General features: G+C 34.7%; 1 pseudogene; it reads right to left on the reverse strand.

Annotated features, from left to right (window-relative positions):
• Positions 1–10,624: 10,624 nt before the first annotated feature.
• LOC149143623 (regulatory protein NPR3 pseudogene) lies at positions 10,625–11,167 on the reverse strand (annotated as a pseudogene).
• Positions 11,168–25,484: the final 14,317 nt, after the last annotated feature.

Consider the following 25,484-nt stretch of genomic DNA (forward strand, 5'->3'; position numbering starts at 1 on the left):
TGAAATTAGGTTCATGCCCAATCCTGGCACATGTAGTACATTCGTGGCGCTAGTACTGGTTCCTGCTTCCATCTGAAAATCTATGGTGCCTCTCCCTACTAGAGTACACTTAGTTCTATTGCCCATAGTGATTTGGAAGTCCATTTGTTCCTCTTGATAGCTCGAGAAATATTCCCTTACTCCATTCATGTGAGATGAAGCTCCGCTATCAATATACCAGACACCAGCCGAAGTCGATCCTGAAAGACACAAACTCATCTTCCAATCTGGAAGATAATTCTGAGGCTTCTTGATTATCCATAATTTTTTGTGTTATTTCCTTCCTAACACTAAATTAGTTGCTCTGCGTGGAAACTGTTGTGTTGCTCCCTCTGCTTCTGACAAATCTCAATTTGAAAACTTTTATTCTCTGTCGACTCACTCAGAGAATTATTTTTCCATGAAAATTGTTCACTTAGCAAATGGATTGCGCAGCCTCTCTGGGGTTTCGAACTGTTGCCTACACAGTGCTTTCAAAATCCTTCTTTCGTTTGCAGTTGAGTTCTTCCTGCTTTACCAATGCTCTGATACCATGTGAAAATTCGGTGATCCCAAATCCTACTACAGTAACTGATAATATTTCTTCTATTTGTTAAATTACTTAAACAAATTATTTGCAATTTTCTACAGAAAATATCAAAATACATACACTGCAGCCTTCACAAATAAAATTCTACGGAAAATAAATACAAGGAAAATACTAGCACATATATAACCACAGTGACAGTTATTTTTGGATAATTGTCCCCGGAAAAACCCAATGTGGGAAAACCGGTGCAGTAGATGATAATTTCTTTTATTAATCTTCAGCAGTAATTTTTGTACAAGGAAAAATAGAGGAAGGGTCACTGAGAGAAATTTACTGGTGAATTTCTCACTCCACAGCAATTTTCTGACCCCGAAAAGGACCTCCTGCCCCTTTCGTTGGCCTTTTGCGTCACTCTTTGCGCATTGACTGCGTGGACCCTACGTCAACCCTTACACTGCGTTGACCTGCGTCCCTCCTCTGTGTTGCCTCCTCCAAATTCGTCCTGCACTCTCAGACTATGCTAATGCCCTCTCTCTCCCACCTGCAACTCACTCTCTAACTCAATTTTCTCTTGCCGAACTTCAACCACTGAGAAAAACGATCTACTTGAGCAACTGAGTATCTACCCTGGTGTGTTCTCCTTCTACCCATCGACTTCTTCTTAGAGTCTTTTGTTGGAGCACCAATGGCCAAGATTAAAACATAATCGATGGCTAAGATTAACTAGAAGTCAATCTATGTCTTCTTCTAGAAGATTCTCACCATGACTTAATTAATACCCTTTAATTAACCAAATTTCTTGAGTTTAGACTTAGGGAATCATTTAAAAAAGTTAATTATCTTAATTAAGTCATCTCTAGGTGGAATTTCTAGAAACAATTTCTAGGCTTTGGAGAATACATGTATTCTTGCCTCTCCACAAAATTTCGTAGCGAGAACACATCCAATGCTACAAAAATCAACAAGATGTGGGCGAAAGGGTCTCCGCTGCAGTTCATTGTCGACAATGGGAGCCAAAAGAACCTCATCTCAGTAGATGTCATTAAGTGGTTGGGCTTACCGACCACACCACACCCGCAGTCATACACCATCGAGTGGCTCCACCAAGGACGAGATCTCTGCGTCGGCTAGCAGTGTCGCCTTCCCTACAACATCAAGCCCTTCACGGATGAGGTACTGTTTGATGTTGCTCCTCTTGAAGTTGGTGATGTGTTATTAAGCCAACCATACTTATGGAAGCGTCATGTTGTGTATGAGTCTAGGCTTTGCACTGTTATTACTACTTTGGGCAATAAGTTGTACAAGATACCGGAGGTAGCCCCACCTACTGCCATCTCTTTGATCTCTACTAAGCAATGTACTAAGATCATCTCTCAAACTGGGAAATTTGTTTTCTTTCTGATTCTCTCTCAAAGTAAGGGGAAGATCATGGCCACATCCATGGCCCTCAGGAAGGGTTCCTCCACGCAGCAGAAGCAGGTGGATAAGGTCGTGGAAGAATACAGGAGCATCTCCTCACCCACAGGGGTACCTTTTCACTGTTAGGTCAAGCATTCAATCGATATGACTGCCGAAGCACCTCTACCCAATGGGCTGATATACCACCACTCCATTCTGGAAAATGAAGAAATCAAGAAGTTGATCCAGGACTTGCTGAAAAATGGCACATTCGACCAAGTTCCTCACCTTGTGGGAACCAGATTGTACTTGTACAGAAGAAGGATGGGACCTGGAGGCTCTGCATTGATTATCGGGCACTAAACAAAATCACTATCAGGAATAGGTATCCAATCTCATGGATTGATGACTTTCTTGACCAGCTCAAGATGGCTAGGTACTTCAGCGAAATCAATTTGAAGTCTGGCTATCACCAAATTCCAATAGAACCCACAGATGTATGGAAGATCACCTTCAAATCCAAGGAGGGCCTTTTTGAGTGGTTGGTCATGCCTTTTGGGTTGACAAATGCCCTTGCAACTTTTATGAGGCTGATGGATGACATCTTGCGGCCCTTCACCAACTCATTCTTGGTTGTGTATTTGGACGACATCCTCATCTTCAGCAAGAGTTGGGAAGAGCACTTGCAACACATTCGGCAGGTCCTTCAAACCTTACAGCAGCACAAACTATGTGCCAACTTGGAGAAATGCACCTTTGGCATGAGTTAGGTCCAATATTTGGGTTACATCATTGATGAACAAGGCATGCATGTGGATTCAGCTAAGATCCAAGTCATTCGGGATTGGCTAGCCCCGACCACTCTAACAAAGCTTCGCAACTTTTTGGGCCTTGCCAATTTTTATCAAAGGTTCGTGTTGGGATTCTCTCATATCACTTGGCCTTTGAGTTAGGTTACCAAGGGTGGAGCAAAAGCAAAGTTTTTCTGGTCTGAGTCCCAACAAAAGGCGTTCATTGAACTGAAGCACCACCTTTGCTTTGCACCAATACTCACATTGCCAGACTTGCAACAACCATTTGAAATTGAGACAGGCGCCTCTAACTATGCTATTGGTGCAGTTCTCACCCAACAAGGGTAGTGGATGGCCTATTACAATGAGACATTTTTCGATACAATTCAGAAATACCCCACCGGTGATAAAGAGATGTATTTTATCATGCAGGCTTACCGGTAATGGAAACATTACATTCTAGGGAAGGAGTCTGTCATCCACACAGATCACCGACTTCTTTAGTTTATACAGACACAAGGAAAGTTGCAAAATGATTGCCATTAGAAGTGGTCTACATATCTGCAACAATTCCACTTGAACATTAAATACAAGAAGGGTAGCACCAATCATGTTGTCAATTGCCTCAATCGAACCCCAGTTGCAGCACTGACTATTGTTCTCAACTCTTGTGGCCACGAGGCTTCTGGATGGCCGCAACTGTACAAAAATGATCCAGAGTTCACCACCACATACCAGATGCTAGTGGATGGCAAGCAAGTTCTAGATTTCCACCTCCAGGATGCATTATTATGCTACCTAGGCCAACTTTGTGTTCCTTCAAGCGAGCGTGCCAAGCTTATTTGGGAGGCACACTATAGTCGGGTCACATAACACTTTGGTGTGGAGAAAATTGTGGTCGTACTGCAGAAGTATTTTTATTGGCCAAAACTCTGACAAGACATTGGAAAATATATCAGATCTTGCACTGCTTGTGCCATCGCCAAGCCAACCATCAAGAAGCAAGGCCTGTACACTCCTCTACCTACTTCCAGCCAACCTTGGGAATCCATCTCCATGGACTATCTGTCAGGACTCCCTTCTATCAAGCATGGTAATGACTGTGTATTTGTGGTCGTGGACAGATTTTCTAAAATGGCTATATTGGTGGTTTGCAAGAAGAGTATCATAGCAGAGGACACTGCCAAACTCTTCTTTGAACAAGTGTGGGTACATTTTGGGATCCCGCAGACCATTATATCAGATCAGGATAGCAAGTTCCTAAGCACATTTTGGTCGAGCCTCTAGACATTATTGGACACCAAGGTCACCAAGTCAATTGCATTCCATCCCCGGACTGATGGTTAGACAGAGGTCGTCAATAGAATGATAGTGCACATACTATGCATGTACAACTCCAAGCATCCACGAACCTGGGATGAGAGCCTTCCCGATGTGCAACATAGTTATAACAGAGCTCTCCATAGCTCGATTGGCCACAATCCCTTTCAAGTGGGTCTAGGATTTCAACCATTGTGTTTGATTGATATTGCCATGCCTCACGCAACTACACAGACAAAATCCACACATGTACAGTCTAAGACTGATAAAGAAACCAGGTTTATTAAACGCATCCAAAACATCCGCCAGCAAGTGCACAACATCTTGGATAAGTCCAAAGCCAAGTATAAGCAACGACATGATCAACATCGGGTGCCACATAAGTTTTATGTGGGCGACAAATTTTGGTTGCATTTGTAGAAAAAACGCCTTGTTGGAGCCCAACGGAAGCTCCAACCACTCTAATACGGGCCTTACACCATCACCAAGGATGTGGGAGACAATGCTTTCAAGCTCAGCATTCCTCCATTCCTCGACCTACACCTAGTGTTCAATGTGGACCGCCTTTGGCCATACTTTCCACCATTGTTAGACACATTAGTGATTGCAGAACAACTAACACCAACAGAGCTCAACCTAGACTGCATGGAACAAGCTACCACTGATCAGATCATGGAAACACAGATCAAGAACACTTGCCAACAAAAGATCCAACTTTATCGAGTTGTCAAAGTTGGTCAACTCCTGCACCAGGGCAAGTGGCTCACCGGGATCAAGTTCAACAGAAGTTCCCCATCTCATGGAAGCATTCAATGCAATAGGGACCATTGCTTCCTAGGGGGGGGGGGGGACTGATCATTGTAGATATTGGTGGCCACCCGCCTATTCCACTTGGACCCCCAACATTGTTTCTTTCAGTTTCCTTAATTGTAGCATAGTTTACTATTTTTGACAGTTTTTCGGGTCTTAAACTTTCGGAGCCATTTTGAGGCCCTAAACAACGTTTTTTGTAAAACGAGCAAGCCTATAGCTTGTATAAGGGGTTTGTAGTCGAAATTTGTAGTCCTTGGATAGATCTTTCTAGCAAGGCATTGTAAGCGGCAAACAGAGATCGTATGCCAAAGTTATGATCCTGGGAAGTTGATGTACCAATTTACCCCAATGGGGCCCAAAGACTTTTGGCACTTCGTTTCCTAGGGTTAGCTTTTTGGATGTTTAGTGTTTTTTCAATTGTTTACAATAATAAATAGGCCTCCGAGCCTCATTGTAACACAGTTCAGAAGGCATGTAACCGTCACATCTCTTCTCAGAGCGAAGCTACCATCACCTGAGCTAGTTTGTTTCCATTCCGCATGTAAACAGCTTTCAGTAATTGTTATTAATCAATTGAAGTTCAGTTTTCGCTATAGCTCTGTGTTTTTGTTGAATTTTGTATTTCATTTTGTTCCTGCATAAATCTGGATCAAAGACATACCTCAACACATCAGAGGCTTGGTTGCTGCCATAGAAGCGCAAGAGCTCAGAAACACTGGCAATGGACATTGGGCAGTCAAGAATTTGCTTGGTCGACATTCAGGGGACCAAGAAGAGGTCTTGCGGGTTGTGGAAGGTAGAATTACGGACTTATATTTCCATCTAGCCCAAGCCCGCTCAACTTTGCGGGTCCTGTCAGGCGCTTTGGGAATTCAATTCCCTCCCCCGTCCCTGCCTCCACCTTCCTCCACTTCGTCGGATAACTCAAATAATTTAGACTTGATATTCCAGAGAATTAAGCCTTCCAATCCCGAGAAATGGGGGTCTCCGGAAAAAAAAGGAAAAGCAAACAAGCATTCCAAGTACTTTAGGCCATAAGGCGAAGGAGCTTCCTACTACCAGAAAGACAACTGCAACAGATAGCCCGAAAGGTGAAACCTCCTAGCGAGAGGCCAACATAAGCATTGGTGGAACACTTGTTGAGTGGGAACGCCCACCATGGTTCCTAGAAGGCCATGACAACCCCTCAAAATATCTCTCAACATGACTTGGCTAGCTCACAATTTCCAAGAAAGACTCTCTTAGCTTATGCTAATCTGTTATTTTTCTTGTGATCTTTTGATGTTACTGTTTACCCAGTCTTTGCTACTCTTGTTTTTGATATGGTCTTATGGTGTCAAAAATTGGTCTCAAGATACTCTGGGAGACCATTTGGTTTACCACCCAACGGCAAATGGTCCCTCCCAAAATTGCTTTAGGCTAGAAAGGTTCTTTTTGTTTCCAAAACATACTCAACTCAGACACGGTCCGCCCATGTTTATCCATGCATGTACTCTATGTAAGTTTTTGATAATCTAATGAAATTTTACTCTCCTATAAAAATAAAAAATAAAAATTAAACCAGCCTATATCCATCTTAACTCCGGATATACCAAGCCCCAAGAGGATCAAATCTTTTGAGATACAAACCTCTTCTAAAGTGAAAAGAGATTTGATCTATCTCAACTTGGTAGATCTGAAGTTAAGATAGATCTAGGCTGGTAGGCTTCAATAGTAGTTTGCCTTTTGGCTCTTAAATCAACCGGAAGCTCTGCGTAGGATCCCCTGGGTAGGATCTAACTTGACCTAACTTGACCTTGATCATGGACTAAGTGGCATTTTAGACTATGTTTAACGGTTAAGCACCCCCATTTCCTGCTTACAATGGGTTGTATATTGTCTTCATGAAGCATCTCTCTTTTGGGAGCAATGAGAATGTCTCTAACCGTAAAAATAAATCTGCAAATAGAGAAATTAACCCGGCCCTTAATTCTTAAAGAAGAAATTGGCAAAGTTACAGTCTAAGAGAATGACGGTTACAAAATTATTCCATATCTTCAATGGACACATGAATCAGCTGGGAAATCTTCTCCAAGCTTATAGAGAATCTCCAGACCAGTGAAATAGATAAATTCTCCGCCGAAATCAGCCACAAATAAACTCCAAGTTCTCTCTGAATTAACTTTCTTCGTTACAGTTTCGAATTCTCCATACGCCAACAAATGTTCAGTGAGAAATGTGAGGCAAAAAGAGCTAGGCGTCTTTTAAATAGACTTATGTTAGGATTTAGAAAGGGTCTACACCTTTATTTTCTTTTTAGTTTTGTGTGTTTTGTAAATGTTATTGGCTCGCAGTTTTGGATCGTACTGAATCCTCTGGTTCAGGACAAAACCAATTCTATGGGCCAGTCAGGGCAATTTTGGGTCAAAATGGTCCGAACAGGTTGGGTTCTAATGACTATGTTTGCCATTGTCAGTGCTTTTTGCTCATGGAACTTATTCCTTTGACACTTTCGCTCCCTTTGGGACTTGATCACTTCCCACACAGTCATGAGTTAATTTTGGTGACTTTCAATAAACAGGATTATTCCATTGTATAAGCTGGCTTCGAAGTGTAGCCATAACAGTTATTGTGATTAAGGCTAACCAGCATGCAGAAACTAAAATAGATTTGAAACTGATTGTGAACCGTTTTGCTCTCACTCTGTTAATGAATTATGTTTAGGCTAAAGTGGATTAAGTTTGACTAAGAAGCATGGTTTTTGAAAGTTTTTAACCACCTTGTAAGCTACTTTTAACGATTTGATTTCACTGTCCAAACTATTCTGCAAATCTAAAACTTTGTATAATGTACTGTGATTTTTCAGAAAGAGAGGAACGGCCTCCATTCAGAATCATATTCCATACTTCTTGCATATCTTCTTTTCCCCTGTACTACTATAATTCTTCAACATTGATAGATCATACTTCCAGGTCTCTGCAACATGAACGTCTGCCATGATAAACCTCCGTGACAAAAGACTCTTTGCCAATGGAGAGTTTGTGTGGTTTTACAGAGAACGCTGGTCAAGTAAAAACCTGGTGAAAGATCTGCTAAAATGCTTGCATACATTCAGTAATCTTTCGTTTATGGTAAATCAAGCATTTTTGTGCTGTAAGGCGTACAGTCCATTTTGATAGATATATTGTTATGTCTATAAGTAATGAGTAACTCAATCATATAAATTAAATGCCTTTGTGTTCAACATTCCATTTGTTACTTATGAGTAACTCAATCATATAAATTAAATGCCTTGTGTTCAACCTTCCATTTGTGATAGTAACAGAGATATTGTTATGTATATAAGTGATGACTAATATGGCTAATATAATATGTACTTGTTGCGTGGGTATCTGGAAGGTATGTAATTAGAATATTTTTGAGAATCGGTTCATCATCCTTTCCAATATTTTAACCCAGATCATTGGTTTTTTTATGGACTACTCGAGGCCTTCTCATCTCAAGAAGACTCATCCCTTTCGATTTCCTCTGGGCCCTCTCTCTAACAATGTGGGCTTTTTTCTTATGGAGCCTCACAGGCGGCCCTCTGTGGTGGGGGCTCTTCTCCTACTTTCGGGGATGTTACTTTCAGAATATGGCTCAATGTTGGACAGGGAACAAATACAAAGGCATAACTTTGTGCTTGTTAGGCTCTACTGCATGTTGCTACTGCATTTAACATTATGTCACTGCAGGTTTTTGGTGACTCCATGTGTGTCATTGAGTGGCTTAATGGGAGGAATTCAGGTTCTCAATCTGCAGTACTGGTTAAAAGTTTAGAACACATTATCTATCTTAATCACAGATTCCAGCTTCTCAATTTTCAGCACATATATAGGGATTGGAACCAACTGGCTGATCATCTCTCCAAGAAAGCGCTTCTCAATTTTCAGCCCATATATAGGGATTGGAACCAACTGGCTGATCATCTCTCCAAGAAGGCACTCTCAGTGGCTATGGGGCATATCTATTTGGAGTATAGACTGGGATCACGGGTTCTCTGTCAAGGGAAAATCAGCCTTTCAGATGGCCAGCTATCCTGGTTGGCCTAGCTGGGCTCTAATCTTTTTTTACTTCATTGCTGCATATTAGGAGGATGTGAGGAACACAGCAATAATCAGCATACAGTGCATTATAGCCTTGCATTCTGTTTTATTTTTATGTAATATCACGGATAAATCATGTTCCTATTATTATAGTTTTGACATTCTGGGTATTTTATTGTTTTGGTTTTTTTTAATTAGTTAGGATACTGGATGAAAATCTTACAGCCATAGTATTATTTGGAAAAAATCTGGTTATCAGTTGCAAAGGATAGTTTTTTTTTTCATTTGTGTAAATAAGTTATGATTAGGACAACCATATAAATTAAATAAGATAAGTGGTAAAGACTAATAAATATCAATTTATACTAAATATCGAAATATTTAGATACATTCAATAAAATTATAGTTACGGAGCCAAATTTTATATATATATATATATAATTTTATTTTAAATTATTATTATTATTAATTATGAAAAATTACTATATGAATTATATATATACACATTTGAAACATGTTACAAGAAAATTAATAATAAATAATAAGAATTTAATACCATAAATAAAAACTAAATTTATGAATATAACATTTCCTTTAATTAAATTAAAAAAGATATAACTACTTTAAAATAAATCTCAACTCTTTATGTTCACTACTATTAAAAATATTCCATACATTTAATTTTAATTAAATGAAAATTCTATTCCAAAAATAACATAGCTATGAAAATAATTACATGATCATATAACATAATTTAAAATATAATATTTATAACAAATAATAATATAAATATCAATAATATCACAATGTAAATAAAAATAATTTAATATTAATAAAAAAAATATTTATATCTATATAAGCTATATTAAATGGAATGAGATTACAGTCAATATAAATTTATTTTAAATAATTAAGAAATTATATATTAATATAAATTATCTTAATTCAAAATTTATTAAATAATTATAAAAACAAAAAAATATATTCATTTGTTTAAATTTATATTTGAATTATTATTGTTATTATTATTATTATCTAATTTTAAGGTCATGTTCAAGCTAGACATCAAATTGGTGTATGAGACTCTCTTGTTTGTGGGACAAGGGACTCGCCTCTCCTCAGCGATTTGACTATTAAATCTAGAAATCATAAAAAATCAATGATATATGGTTTATGGTAAATCTGGTTAAACTAAACTCAAAAACCTTAATTCAAATCTCATTAAGGCCATTAAACAATATTAAATTGATATCTTTACTGGAACTTGAAAAACATAAAATTGATATTATTATATTATTGTAATTAATGAAACATCTATTAATATTTATCCCAAGTGTAACTGACACATCTATACTATCGTAGTTATTCATCCGTACGATACTAGTTATAAAAATCATGTTATCTCCTCACCCTGGGTTGCAGAGCATTTTGCCTCTCTCTGACGCAATAAGGAACCCAGCCTCTGATTTCTAAAAGAAAAAAAAAATCATGTTATCTCCTCACCCTGGGTTGCAGAGCATTTTGCCTCTCTCTGACGCAATAGGAACCAGCCTCTGATTTCGGAAGATGCCTTAACACTATCCCACACACTCAAAGACAGGAGTACACCTAACCAAAAAAATGGACCTAATATTTGCACACCTAAATTTGAAGATGAGAGACTTGAATTTTCAAACCTGTGAGAGGGAGACGAGCTCGGGGATCTGGAAAACATAAGCGCAGTAGAACAACTGGAGTGCAAAGTCTACGGCGGGTCTGCAGCCATGGTGTGAACAGGCCTCATCTGCACAGGTACACTCTCCGAAGGGGGGTTCCGCGAGCTTGCCAGAATACAAATACCCCAACACAATCATCAAAGCTTCGTACCCAACCTTCCAATCATTTAACAGCTCACTGAGCTCGTATTTCAACTTTGCTTGGGTTTCCCCAGGTGCCCTGGCTCTGGAGAACAAGGCCCTAAAATAAGGGCTACGCGCGATCAGTAGGCAGCGATGCAAGGGAACGACGCAGTCGTCCACCCTAATTTCGACGTCGCTGCAATCGAATGAAGAGGAGAGAAGAAGGGACCGCAGGTTTTCACTGAGTATGTGTAAAGCATTCACATCTGGCGTGGACATGGAGGAAGAAGAAGAATAAATATTCCCCCCTGCACCATCACATATTCCATTCCCATTTGACAAACAGCTGCTCGGTGAACCGCTTAACTGTGCCATGGGATCGGAGAAGGCTTAACACAACACGCTCACCAATCAATCAATCAAAATTGATTCAAAACTGCCTTGAATGGAATTGAATGGAATCCAATCCAATCTGTATCGAACTGTGATGCATCGAATGGAATCCAACCCCATCAAAGTCAGAGCCCGCCTGTCTCCCATTCTTGTTCCCCTGAACACCATAGGGTCGGTCGTTGACCTTATTTTTGGGGAGTGGGCATGCCAGTCAGTATGATCACACGCAGACTCCTTGTGATTTGCCCATTTACCGCCATCCTGTTATTTGGTAGGCGTGACGTGGGAATGTTTTGATTTGTCTAAAACAATTTCAGGTGATCTTATCTGGCCACGGATTTTTATGATCGTTAATTAATCATGGAATAAAACAGGATGTGTCTGGTTGAATTTAGCAGAGCTCCAAATCTTGTCTTTTCGTCATTTAAATATTCAAAAACGTTGAAAGTCCCATTTTAGGGTTGCATTTACTGGTTCTCTGCTTCCGTATGGCACATCGTTGATCGATTTCCCGATGTGAAATAAATTTCGGCTTATTCTAACGACCGTAGTTTTTGCTCGGAAAATAATGGAAATTTTAGTGTGATTTTTTATAAAATTTTGATTTTGTTTTAGATTTGGGTTACAGATTTTTTGTTTCAGCAATTTGGGTCTTAGGTTTTGATGGTGTTAAATCATTTTTATAATTGGCCCCATGTTAAGAGGTCAATTTTTTTTAATAAATGCGCAATCAAATTTTTATTTTGAAAACAGTTTTTTAAATTAAAAACCCAAAACATGAATAATAGAGTGTGCTACTAATAATCGGTTTTCTTAAAAAAAACATAGAATAATAAATCAATTTTTTAATTTGAAAACAGTTTTCTAAATTAAAAATTCAAAACATAAAATAGTAGATTATGTCATTAATAATCAATTTGAAAACTCAAAACATAGAATAGTAGATTATGTCATTAATAATCAATTTTTTTAGGAAAAAAACATAAAATAATATAGCAATTTTTTAAATTTGAAAACTGTTTTTTAAATTAAAAATTCAAAACATAAAATAGTAGATTGTGTCATTAATAATCAGTTTTCTTAATAAATAAAACATAGAATATTGGATTGCATCATTAAAGATTAATTTATAATGAAAACAAATATCATTTTTGTTATCCCTGAATGCAAATTTACTTAATATTATTGTTATTCAAGTAAAATTACATTATTTTTAAAATAACAAGTTGGCAATTCATAAAGGGAGTTTGCATTTGATATATTGGTGATTTATAAATAAAAAAATTGTATCTTAATCAATTAAAAGTAATTGTAGGTATTACTCTAAAACCAAAAAAATATTTAAATTTTAAGAGTATATAATAAAATTAATATTTTTTGTCATCATTGTAAAAATTACCTTTAATAAAATTATTAACTTTTTTAGTAATATCTAATTTTTTTTTTGTATTTTTCGATTTCTAAATTCACAAGGGAAAAGATTCCTTGTTATAAAGCATAGATTTGCTTGTTATCCCAATATATTATTTTATACACCATTATAGATGCATGTTAAGTACAAGAGGGATCAAATCTTTCTAGGCTTAAATTTTTTTTAGAGTGCAAAAAAAAAATGCTTCAGTCCCCATTCCTTAATATATCTCAATAAATTTATAGTGATTCTCTCTCTCTCATTTTTCATTATTTAAATTGTATTTTTAAATGTTATATAGAGTACATAAATTAACTTATAAGTACAAAAAAATATTTGTTGAAATAAGAGAAAATTGACCCAAAAAAATATACTAAAAAAATGACACACACACATATATATGGACTACTTTGTCCATATTAAAATGATTTTTTTTTCTAAAATAGGTTTTTTTGTTATTAATATATTTTTAAGCGTACATCGATATTATTTAATCTCTCACATTAAAATATTTTATTCATAATGCATATTGAATTTATATATATATATGCATTTTATTTATAGACTACATTGTCCATATTAAAATGATTTTTTTTTCTTAAAAGGGGTTTTTTTGTTATGAATATATTTTTAAGTATACATTAATATTATTTAATCTCTCGCATCAAAATTTTTTATTGATAATGTATATTGACTTTTTTTATTATTATGAATATTTTTAAACTTCACACATAAATTTTATATTAAGAATTGAATGAATTATACATCTCCTATTATTATTCTTATTTGGAACTACTTGATATTTTTTATTTTATTAATTGAATGAATTATACATCTCTTATTATTATTTTTATTTGGAACTACCTGATATTTTTAATTTAATTTTTAATTTTCAATTATTATTTTATTTGTACATTAAATATTTTACTATATACGAAATTTAAATATTTATTTATTTCTAGATATATATCAAATTGATATGGAAATAAATTATTTAATATGGATCTTCAAATAGTTTATTTAAATCATGTGATTGAAATATTTTTGAAAAGTATAAGACTTAAACGTTTTACTCACATTTTTTTTACATTTTTTAAATTTGATATGAAATTATATTAAATAATGTGGATATTGAAATATTTATTTATGAAGAAGAGTAAATGAAACAGTTTTACTACATTGGGTTGTAATATCAACAACAAATTGAGCGACTATACTAAGGTTGGGATTATTGATGTCTTATAATGATTTTAGTTAAAACTAACTAAACATGCATATTCATTTTTGTTTTTTTTATTATAGTGGACATTGTTTTTCTATTTAGAGAATATTTAATTTTATTTTAATAGGGACACGTGTGAGCTCCACATTGAGCAATGATGGACTTGGGCTATAGAATGTGCCTCTTGGTGCAATAAACAAGATTTTTTATTGAATTTATTTTGGTGAATTGATCTAACATCTCAATTTATTATTTTTTGAAATTTTGAATGAAAAGATGGATCTGTTATTATTTTAATCTATTTTATTATAAATATGTAAGATAAATACACTATCTTTATTATAACCAGTTGATCCATCTTAACAAGCCAGGACAGAGATTAAATCTCTTTTCACTTTAAAAGAGGTTTACACCTCAAGATATTTTGTTAGATCCAGAGTTAAGATGGATCTAGGATATTTTACTATAATTTTATTTTAGTGATTAATTTTATTTATTTTATTTTATATTTAATTTTATGTAATTTTACTGAGTCAAAATGTTTACATGAGAGGACATGACATTACAACATATTTTCCATAGTGAGTTGGAGAGCTCCTCTCAACCCAATAAATAAGTTAATATAATATTGCAATAAATATGAAAATCATTAAAAGGTCATTTTTTTCCATCATCATTTTTGTTGTATTTCCCAACATCCCTATAGTTAAAATCCATAATCATTATAAACATGAAACAAAATGAATAATTTCACATTAAATTCTTACATATTCTAAAATTAAAAATAAGCCCACTGAGCTTTGGATTAAGAGTGAATGGGTGCACTAAAACACTCTTTGCTATAAGTCTTCAAATCTGTGTGGGTCTTACCTACAAAATAAAAGTTAAAAATAATACAATTCCTTCACTTTTTCTGCTAGTGAGATTTTCTTCCTTTTATCTATTTCAAAAATAGAATAATATTATTAAATATTGATTCACTAACATAATTCCTTCACTTTATGTGTTAGTGAGATTTTCTTCATTTTATCTATTTTAAAAATATGATAATATTATTAAATATCAATTCATGAAAAATATGTTTTTGTTTGCTAAGTTATGTAAGTCTTGAGATGACTAGCACTCTTAACTTGTGACGTGAGTAGCATGGGCATTTAAGCCATCAAAATCACTTCCATAGAGTTTCTAACTAGTGACCTTTAAAACAGTCACCCTCTATTATATGCTCCCTAGAACACCCTGTCACCCTCTACTATATGCTCCCTGAAATAACCCATGAAAAATATCATTAAAAGATTTTTTCATCAAATTTATAAGTATAATTATTATAATTGGCAAAAAATATCTTTAAAAAAACTAACTTTATATTTATTATTATTATAACAAAATCCTTAAAATATATATATATATATATATTAAATGACGTTTACATGATGATTATACAATTTCAAGCAAAGCTGTAATTTTTTGTAGTTTAAAATACATTTTTAAATTTATAAATAAATTCAACACCTTAAAAAACCTCTTGAAACACTCTAATTCTACAAATAAAATAAATTAAACTCAAATTTTTAAAAATCTAATAATTAAAATTAACTTTAAAAAATATATATAATAAAAAGCTATTTCATTACACTATATTTTATTATCAATATAATTACAAATAAATTACGCTATATTTTATTATCAATATAATTACAAATGAGATTACATTGTTTTTAAAAACAAAGAGACAAAATATCATGAATCTTTGTTAAATTAGAATGCAACCCAACACCTTACACTTCAGTAATTAGAACCATATACTTAGCAACGGATCATAGTAGTTAAAGTTTAATGGGAATCTTCAACTGCCATTAAGAATATTTATTGACAGCCCAATCAAAGCTACCTAGGAAAAAGTTGATAGCGATTTCATTTTGTGGGTACCTATTAAATTTCAATTACATTGGGAATGGTGTTTGGATGCATTTGTTTTACACGAACTCCAAGCATCTTATGATAGCAATGTAGGTAAACACCAGCGAAATTAATATCATGCAACACAAGTGTGATGTGTGAGGTATGGCATAGAACTCATTGTCATGTTGTTGATGGTATGCACTACATCTTTGTTGCAGATGTTTGGTTGTAATTTACATGAAATATGGAGATTTATATTTGTGGTGTAAGATGATGGTTTGATTAATTGTTTATTTTGATGAATAGATTTACGTTTATTATGTGAAAAAAAAAAATTGTAATTATAAAAAATATATTGAATAATATATGATTAATAAGATTGATTATTATAATAGGATGAAATGTTTGGTATCATTTTGAATTTTATTAGAAATTTTGAAATAAGTTTTATGGGTATTATGAAAATTTACAAAGAAGTTAGTTAAAGTTTATGTATATTTATAAGGTTATTGTTTAGTTATTGATTTAGATTTTAAGAATATTTTTATAATTGGCGACTTAAGTGTAGTTATAAAATTGATATTTTCACAATTTTTATCTTTAGAGAACAAAATAGTTTCTATCATTCCTTGTTCTCAAAAAGAAGTTAAAATTTTCAAAAAAATAGTGTTCTACCAAGAGCTTTAGAAATATAATCACTTAGCAAATGCTTGAGCAGAAGAAGCCAACTCTATAAACATGGGTGTGCTTAAGACAAGATAGGGGTTATCCTCCCAATTCTTCAATCCATCATCAATCGCATGGAGCATGTAGTCAGTCATAGATGTGACATATGTTGTTATTTTGAAAGCCTCAAATAACATATAAAGTGTGCATATTCAAAAGGGCCTATGCACCATTTCATCGCATGCAAAAACTTATTTTTGGCTTGCTCTTTAAACCCTCTAATAAGTTCTATCATTGACTTTGTGGGGTAATGATTGTTGACATGGAGATAGAAAGGTTGTTGGGAGCAATATGTTATATGATTTGTGCCTAAAAAGATCTACACTCTATCTTTGGTTGGTTTTATGGCATTATTGTTTGACAATTATTGGTTTCGGTCTTGTTTTGTGGGTGGAATCTCCATTTCATTAGCTTATGGGACTCTGCTATGTGTATGAACTCTTGGAGCAAGTTTACCTTGGGACTATTGTTTATTTCTAGTTAATTTCATGGTTTATTTCCCCAAATTCATGGGTTACCTTTTAGCTTCTAGTTTCTTGGTGACCATAATCCAAGGTCTGTTCTCTGCTATTATATTGGAGCATTTTTTAGTTGAGAGACTAATCTTTGGATGTGTGTCTCGGAGTCAATGACCACTCTATTAATTATATATGGTTGGTTGTGCATTGGGATTTTCCTAACCTTGAACATAGGTTCTTAATATGGGGAATTCAAGGAGTTGACAACTTTGTTTTACTTTATATTCTAACTCAATGGATTATCATGCAGCTTAATTGGCCATTGTAATAAATATGTTTTTGTTTATTAAGAGAATAATAAAAAAATTCTAAAATTATGAAAAAATATATTAAATAATAAATAATTGATTATTACAATAAGGGTGTTGGGAGATGGGGCCATCCTAGATACTAGAGTAATTATTTAAGTAAGCTTCAATTAGGTATTAGGAGAATCTAGAAACAATCAAGTTGAGTCTTATGCACTCCTATAGGGTCTTCATTTAACAATTGATTTAGATCTCAAAATTTTGATTGTAATTGGTGACTTAAGTGCAATTATCAAATTGATGCTCTCACAATCTCCTTCTTTTTACAATAAGATAGCTTATATCATTGATGGTTATTAGAAACAAGTTGGAAATTTCCAAAAGATATTGTTCTACCAAATCCTTCAAGAACATAATCATCAAGTCGATGTTTTTTCAAATGAAGTCGCTTCTTTAAACATGGGCATGCTTAGGGAAAAAGAGGGGTTATCCTCCTAATTAATTCCTTAATCCACCATTATTATCATGAATGCACATAATGACTCATTAATGCAACATATATCATTACATTGAATGCCCATGATTACATGTGAGGTTTGTAAATTTGAAAGGACCTGCACACACTTTCATTGCATGCCCAAACTTACTTTTGGCTCCCTATTTGAGCCCTATAACAAGTTTTATCATCAACATTGTGGGATAATGGTTATAGACAAGGAGATAGCAAGGTTGTTGGGAGTAATTCCATGTTATAAAATTTGTGCCTAGTAAGATCTACATTATGTCGTTGGTTGGTTTTATGGCATTGTTGTTTGAAGGCTATTGGTTTTGGTCATGTTTTATGGGTGGAATCTCCATTTCAATGGTTTTTGGGAATTTGTTCTTATATGAATTCTTGGAAAAAATTTAAGATGGGACTGGTGTTTTCGTCTAGATAATTGCATGGTCTATCTCCCTAGATTCTTGGGTTGCAATTTTCTCTTCTATTTTATTGAGGGCCATAAGCAAGATCATGTTCTTTTCTAGAATATTGGACATTTTCAGTTCAGGTTCTAGTCTCCCCAATTTATAGGAGTCTAGGTATCCTGGTATATGAAATTGGAGATCAATTGACGATATGCTACTTCAATATGGTTGATTGTGCAATGGGGTCTTCTTGGTACACTGGAAACAAGTTCTTAATCTAGGAAATGTGTTCCACTTTGTGCTTTAACTCAATGGATTACTATGAAGCTCAAGAGTTTAAGAGAACTTTTTGAAAGCACGAAGAGGCAATATAGTGCAATAGAACATGGAACTTCCAAAATTCATGAGAATGAGTGTCACTACGCCTCTTAGATTGCCATAATCACAAATACATTGGTACAATAAAAGCAACAAATTGAATCCTTAGAAGTTGAATGTAATAGGATAAGAAACTTGGTGCTCAACCTTATCAAGGATCTCACTCAACAACTTCAAACTATAAGATGTTCACAATTTTTTTCCACGCAAAGCTTCAGGAAGATGACATCGGGTCGTGTTGTCGACTGTCTGACTGGCCCTGTGGATGGAGAAGTAATGCCGGGCATCGCCCTCTCCCACATGGCACACACCACACACATCTTCAATACATATAATCAATCAACTGTGTGATACTAAGATGGTTGACAATGAAAAGCACTTTCTCTTGGATTGTTAGGGTCTTACTCGCATCCATTCTCATTTTCAAAACATTTACCACACTACCAACTATCTTGACTTGTTCAGTCAGCAGAACTATAATGATTTAGGAGCACATCTTCCCCTTCTATTTAATCATAGAAATAAAATATTAAAAAATCTCAATTAATCTTTTACTTTCTTAAGGTCCGTTAAACCTCATTGATCTTAGTGGATGTTAATCAAAACACACATTTTTAAAGTTTTTTTAATTAATTTTATTTTTGTTTTTTAAATTTAAATTATATATTTTTAATTTTTTTATGATTTTGAAAATTTAAAATGTTATTTTTATTTTATAAATTTTTTATGTGAAAAAATTAAATGGTGGTTTTAGATTTATTATTATTATTAATGTTTCATTAATTTCTATATTATTATTATTATTTGCAAATGTTGTTTTATATATTGATTTTTCATATATATATTTTATTTTTTAAATGTAAATTATTTTAAAATAATAATTGAAAAAAATTATGTAATGCCATTTTTAGATTCACAATCGATATAATATATATATATATATAATATATATATATATATATTTCAATGATGCCAATGATCAAGGTTCTAATGTCAGTTAATTTGTATTTTAACTTCAAAGATAAAATAAAATGCTTGATTTTAGACTTTTGTGATCCATACTAATTTTGATCAATTCATTCGGATTAATCACATCATGATCATGAGTTGTTGGTCATGATGTGATTAATCTAAAAGAATTTATTAAAATTAGATAAAATAAAAGTTAAAGAACTTTGAAAAATACTTAAAAACAAGCTTTAAATTTTTTTAGAAAGGTAGACAAATTATAAGTGTTGAGTTTTAGGGGTTTTCATAGTCATAATATTTGGTCGTTTACACCATGGTTGAAAATTGTTTGAATTTTAACCCTAAAAATAAAAGTGTGCCATGTTGCAACGCAACTTTTGCATTTCAATGTGTTTCTTCATTACTTTTGTAGTCATGATATTTGGTCTTTAATGTAGTAATTGAAAAATGTTTGGATTTAAAAATAAAAATAAAAATGAAGCATCGCCACTTTTGCATTTCGATATGATTTTGCATGTCCTTCATAATCATGATATTTGGTTTTTCCATCACCACTTTTGCATTTCAATATGGTTTTGCATGTCCTTCATAATCATGATATTTGGTTTTTAATGCCATGGATAAAAAATGTTGGAATTTTAACCCTAAAATGAAAAAAGGGTGATGTTGCATCACCACTTTTCAAAATTAGCATGAAAATCGTGATTTGATGCAACCTCCAAAAAAATGAGAACTCGGTAAAGTTCTCATTAAGTTTGTAACATTGTTATTTCCCTATTAATAACTTTTCAATATGTCCCTCTTAAGCATACTTTTGTGATGGCATCATCTTCGTGCTTGTTAGGTTTTATGAGTTTGATTTTGTTCTTGCTTTCAATATTGGCAAGGTTCATTTGTACTTTTTTCATTATATCTTGGAGTTTTTCAACCAAGTTGTTTAACAAGAGACATTGATGCTTCTTGGTCACATATTTTTCTTACTTCCACGATTGTGTGTTCATCTGTGGTTCTTATGCCTTTTCCATTAGTTGCAATTCACCTTTCTTAAGAAAGGAGCTTCAATACCATATAATTTATATTATTAACCTTGCTAGTTAGAGTCCTTGAATTGTTCCTCAAGCTTGGTGGTATAAGTGCCCAATTACATCAACCCTTTTGTGCCTAGCAACATATCCATCTCATCAAATGGTAGAGCACACAATACTATTTGCAATTTGAAACCTTGGATTTGAACTAAGACTTTGTGACATCTACCTACTCCTTTGACCTTTTGTTCATCAAGAACCATAATTGTGAGGTCATTGGTGGGATACACAAAAAAATTTAGCTATTTAGCGACATCAATATCTATATAGCTACGAGTACTATTAGAATCCACATATGTTAGTACATTTCTAGCTTTAATGACTCCTATAAGTTTTGGTCTTAGGTTGTTATTTCTTTCTCATGGTTACCAATGGCACTATATGCTTGCTTTATTTTTTCCATAGAACCTGGGTCTAACCTTTCTTAGATGTGGCTGAATATATTTTGCAATTGATTGTTGTATGTGGCTTTGTAAGTAATAGTTTTTGTTTGAGGCATGTATTCTTCATTTTTATTTTGTTGGACACATGAGATTGTGCTAATGATCTTTTTGGAATTATTCCATTATCAATCATTGGTGTTTCAATTATAGATATATTGGGTTGACTTGTTCTACCCTAACATTTTTTGTGAACCATGGTTGATGAGTTTGGACTTATGGGTAGATTTTTGTAATTATTGGGGTTCTATTATCTTGTTTTTTTAGTTTTAATCAATCAACTCCTCTATGCTCATTAGTCATCTAATTGCCTTCTCCTAGTTAAGATGTAAATCATGCCCACTAGTTATTTCATTTGTTGGGTTCAAAATTCCTACTTCATTTTCATCCTCTATTTTTGAACAGTGCAATGACTAGTCTTCACATAACTATCACAAAATCCACTCGTTATCACATATGCAATGAATATTTCCATTTTTTCATTAATTTCAATATTTCCATTCTTTATTAATTCTAGATATCATCTTTGCAAATCTTTGAATAGTTTTGTTTGTATTCCATATAAATACGTTGATTAATTTTCCAAAACAAAATTTAAGCTTTAGAATCCTACCAGAATTTGGATAACAATATTTGTTCCATCTTCATAACAATGAACATTTACATGTGCCTCATTACAATAACCCATTTTGGTGTTGGTTTTTTTTGGGATCTAGACCAAGTCAATTCATAAACATGTAATATGTGTGTACATATTTATCCATTTATTTAAAAAAAATTGTACAAAAGGTTGAAAATAGAAGAGAAAGCAACCTTTCAAGAGACCCTTACAAAAAAAACTAAATGCAATAAATATGTTATTACAATATAAACATAATATTTTTGTAATTATAGAAAAAATAATTGAGTGATAAATGTTTAATAAGATTGATGATTACAATTAGCTTTGTTATAATAATTTGATATAAATGGATTGGTCAAAAGGTGAATGGGTGTGTGTCATTTAACATTTCATTAACGTAATGATATTATTATTATTATTATAACATCATCATCACAAGTCCCTATGATAAGGTTTTTATGTTGAATGATATTTATCCTCATCCTTTCTTTCATAATATATATATAAAGTTTAGTCTATGAACTTGAAATTTTCTTTTGAATGGATACACCATGAATTGTTTCATTTGACTATACACAACCCACTTTTGGGGGGTCTTACTATTTCTTTTTCTCTCTTTTTTTTTTCCACTGGAAAAATCGTAATCTTTCATTAATTTGAAAAATTACATGTAATAGATGCCTTTCAGCATATGCTTCGTTGTACCTTGGCCATCTTTGTGAACCATAATAAAAAATGGTGCTCAATTTTGTCAAAAAAGATGCATATATCATTCTTCACCACGCAGAGTGTTCAGTTTTGAGTCTGATAAATTATATAACATAGCTGCTATCTACAATATTAACATTCACCATGCAGAGCGATGTCCTTTCTGTAAGGTCTGGAGATAAAACAAAAAACATATTGAAATAAATATATACATATGTATAGTTTGTGCATGATCAACAAAAAAACACTCAAAAATTAGGGACTCTCTGCCCTGTGATATGTCTGATCAGTATATGGCCTGTGATAGTATCGGTACTCATTTGTACCCCTTTGTTCTTGTATCATCCACTCTCCTCGGGGAAGTAGCGTGGCCTCCTTGGAAAGCCCATCAACATTGCAGTTATGTTCCCTATAAATGTGTTGACAAGAAATAGAATTAAACTGAGCTTTGAACATGTTCACTTCATCCAGAATATTACTGAGAGTGTGTGCATGACAAACAGTAATATTATTGAACCAATTTACAATGGTTTTTGAGTCTCCATATATGTTAAGATCCATGCAATCATGACCAAGTGAGAAGTGCAGCAAATGGCGAAGTGTGATAAGTTCTGCGAAGTTATTTGTCCCATATCCAAGCCCCATCTTAACCTTAAAGTATTGCTGATCTATAAGGTATAGAATGAATCCACCTCCACATCCTTGGTTCTGTGCAGCATTGTCAAAGAAATCACAGGGAGTATTTTTATCTATGGGTGCAGGGGCATGCGGTCTCTTAGGCCAAGGTCTGGTGGGCTCGGGTAGTTCGTGGAAGGCAGATATAATCTGGGCCGAGATATGCGTCCATCTAGTTGCTCTGTCATAAAAAATAATCCGGTTTCAAGCCAGCCAGATATGCCAGCATATAAGTAGGGGGAGGCATAACTGCTTTGTACCTCAATGCAAATTGCACCAATTTTCCCAGGCTCGACAAATATTTTCACCCTCCCATTTACCAGACAGTTGAATCGAGGAGGAGACAATCTACCAGAGATTGCTCTAAATTCACATTGAAGAAATAAGTGTTTTGTCGATTCAGATGATTGTTTACATAAGACACACCAGTGAGGGCCTTGGAATGCACGATGTGATAGTGATTCCCTCGTGGGGACCTTGTTTCTGAGAACACACCAAAAGAAAAGTTTTGTTCTCGGGGGAGAACCAAGCTTCCAGATGCTCTTCCACCACTCAGGTGTCTGCTCAGGTTGTTTATGTGATATGAGACCGAGATAACCAGCCTTTGGGGTATATATTCCATTCTCTGCTAGGCACCAAACAAGTTCATCAGGTCCCTCCTTAATCCTAATGTGAGATTCACTCAGAGCATTTATATAATCTTGCCACTCTTGGTTCCATTGGGGAGGAATGTCAAGCTGTTGGGCAGATTTCCATCCTTGTGAGAAAATGGTGGTGTTCGTCTGATCAGCTATGTGTGCAAAGACCTTTATATCTTGTAAATTGAGGAGCTGGATGAGATCTCTCGGTAGCTGGAATCTTCCTCCCCCCACCAGTCTAGGGATCCAGTCCTATGCGAGCTTTTGATCCATAATTTATTCTCCAGACCAGATTGTTTCAGATGATTGGCAGGAAGTGCAAAAGAGCCTTCCAAACTGATGAAATTCCTGTTCTTGGCCAGCTAGGCATGCGAACCCAATCCATGATTGGGAGAGGCCAAATGTACTTGTAATAGGAAACGAGGGTCCAAAGATTTTGCCTAGTCAATAATATCTAGCCCATTTTTGTAGCCAGCGCTTGTGCAAGTAGAGCTAGTTCTTTTAGGCCCCAACCTCCCCATTTTTTAGGCAGAGCAATATTGGGCCAATTGACCCAAGTAAAAATCTTTTTATCTTGTTGACCATTCCAAAGGTATCTGCTACATATCTGTTGAAGACAAGCAAGGATATTCCCGGGGATCCATGCCAAAGCCATCCAGAAAACAGGAGTGGCCTCCAGTACAGATTTAATGAGCACCAGTATGCCTACTCTGGATAAGTATCTATGACACCAATTAGAGAGATTTTTTTCCAACTTGGTAACCAGCCAGACCCAGTCTACTATTTTTTGGCTAAGGGGTTTGATCCAAAATCCCAGGTATTTGAAGCCACAATCAAGGGGGAGGATACAATAAGGAAAGTGGTGCTAAGCAAGTCGTGACTCATGGATGGAAGTAAGGGCTAATGTAATGGTGGATTTTCCCTAATTAGCTTGCATGCCAGTAGCCTTTGAGAAGAGGGAAAGGACATTTGAGAAGGTGGCAGAGTCTCTAATGCTTCCATCAAGGAAAATGAGTACATTGTCCACAAAAAGGAGATGTGTAAGATAACAAAAATCATTTATTTTGAGGCCACAGAGTCTACCATCTCTTTTAGCTTATGCAAGAAGTTTTCTAAGACTATCCATGACGATAAAAAAGAGTAAGGGGGATAGGGGGCAGCACTGTCTGAGGCCTCGCTTAGCATGAAAAAAAGGGAGGCAGATCCATTGATGAGGACACTGAAAGTTGGAGTGGAGATGCAAGACATGATCCAGGTGATGAAGGCGTGGGGGAAACCAAGGTGAATAAGAAGCATCTTGATGTAGAGCCAATTAACTCGATCAAAGGCTTTCACCAGGTCGATACTTAGGATGATTCCTTTTAGTTTTTTGGTTCGGATCGAATGAATGGCCTCCTGGGCCGTACCAATGGCTTCGTGAATCTGTCGATGCTTAAGGAAAGCAAACTATTCAGGGGATATATGGCGAGAGAGGATGGGGCAGATACGGTTAGCAATGTTTTAGCAATGATCTTATATAGGCAGTTGCAAAGGGAGATGGGCCTAAATTCATTGAATGAGGAGGGGGAATCAGATTTAGGTATAAGGGCAATGAAGGTGGTATTGACAGCATTGTATATGGTGCTAGAGGTTCTACATTCTTCCACAAATTTTAACAGATCATCCCCCAAGAGATCATAGAAAGAAAGATAAAATTCGATCGACCATCCATCTGGTCTAGGACTTTTGTCTTTTTTGAACCATTTCAAAGTCCCTTCAAGCTCACCGAGTGTAACAGGAGAGTTTAGCTCTTCTGCCTTATCATCATTTACAAAACGAGGGAAATGACCAGCAACATTGATGATGTCTGCA

The sequence above is a fragment of the Pinus tabuliformis genome, chromosome X (genome assembly GCF_031772625.1).
Source record: "Pinus tabuliformis cultivar Carrire ecotype Pingquan chromosome X, CPIR1, whole genome shotgun sequence".
Lineage (NCBI taxonomy): Eukaryota > Viridiplantae > Streptophyta > Pinopsida > Pinales > Pinaceae > Pinus > Pinus tabuliformis.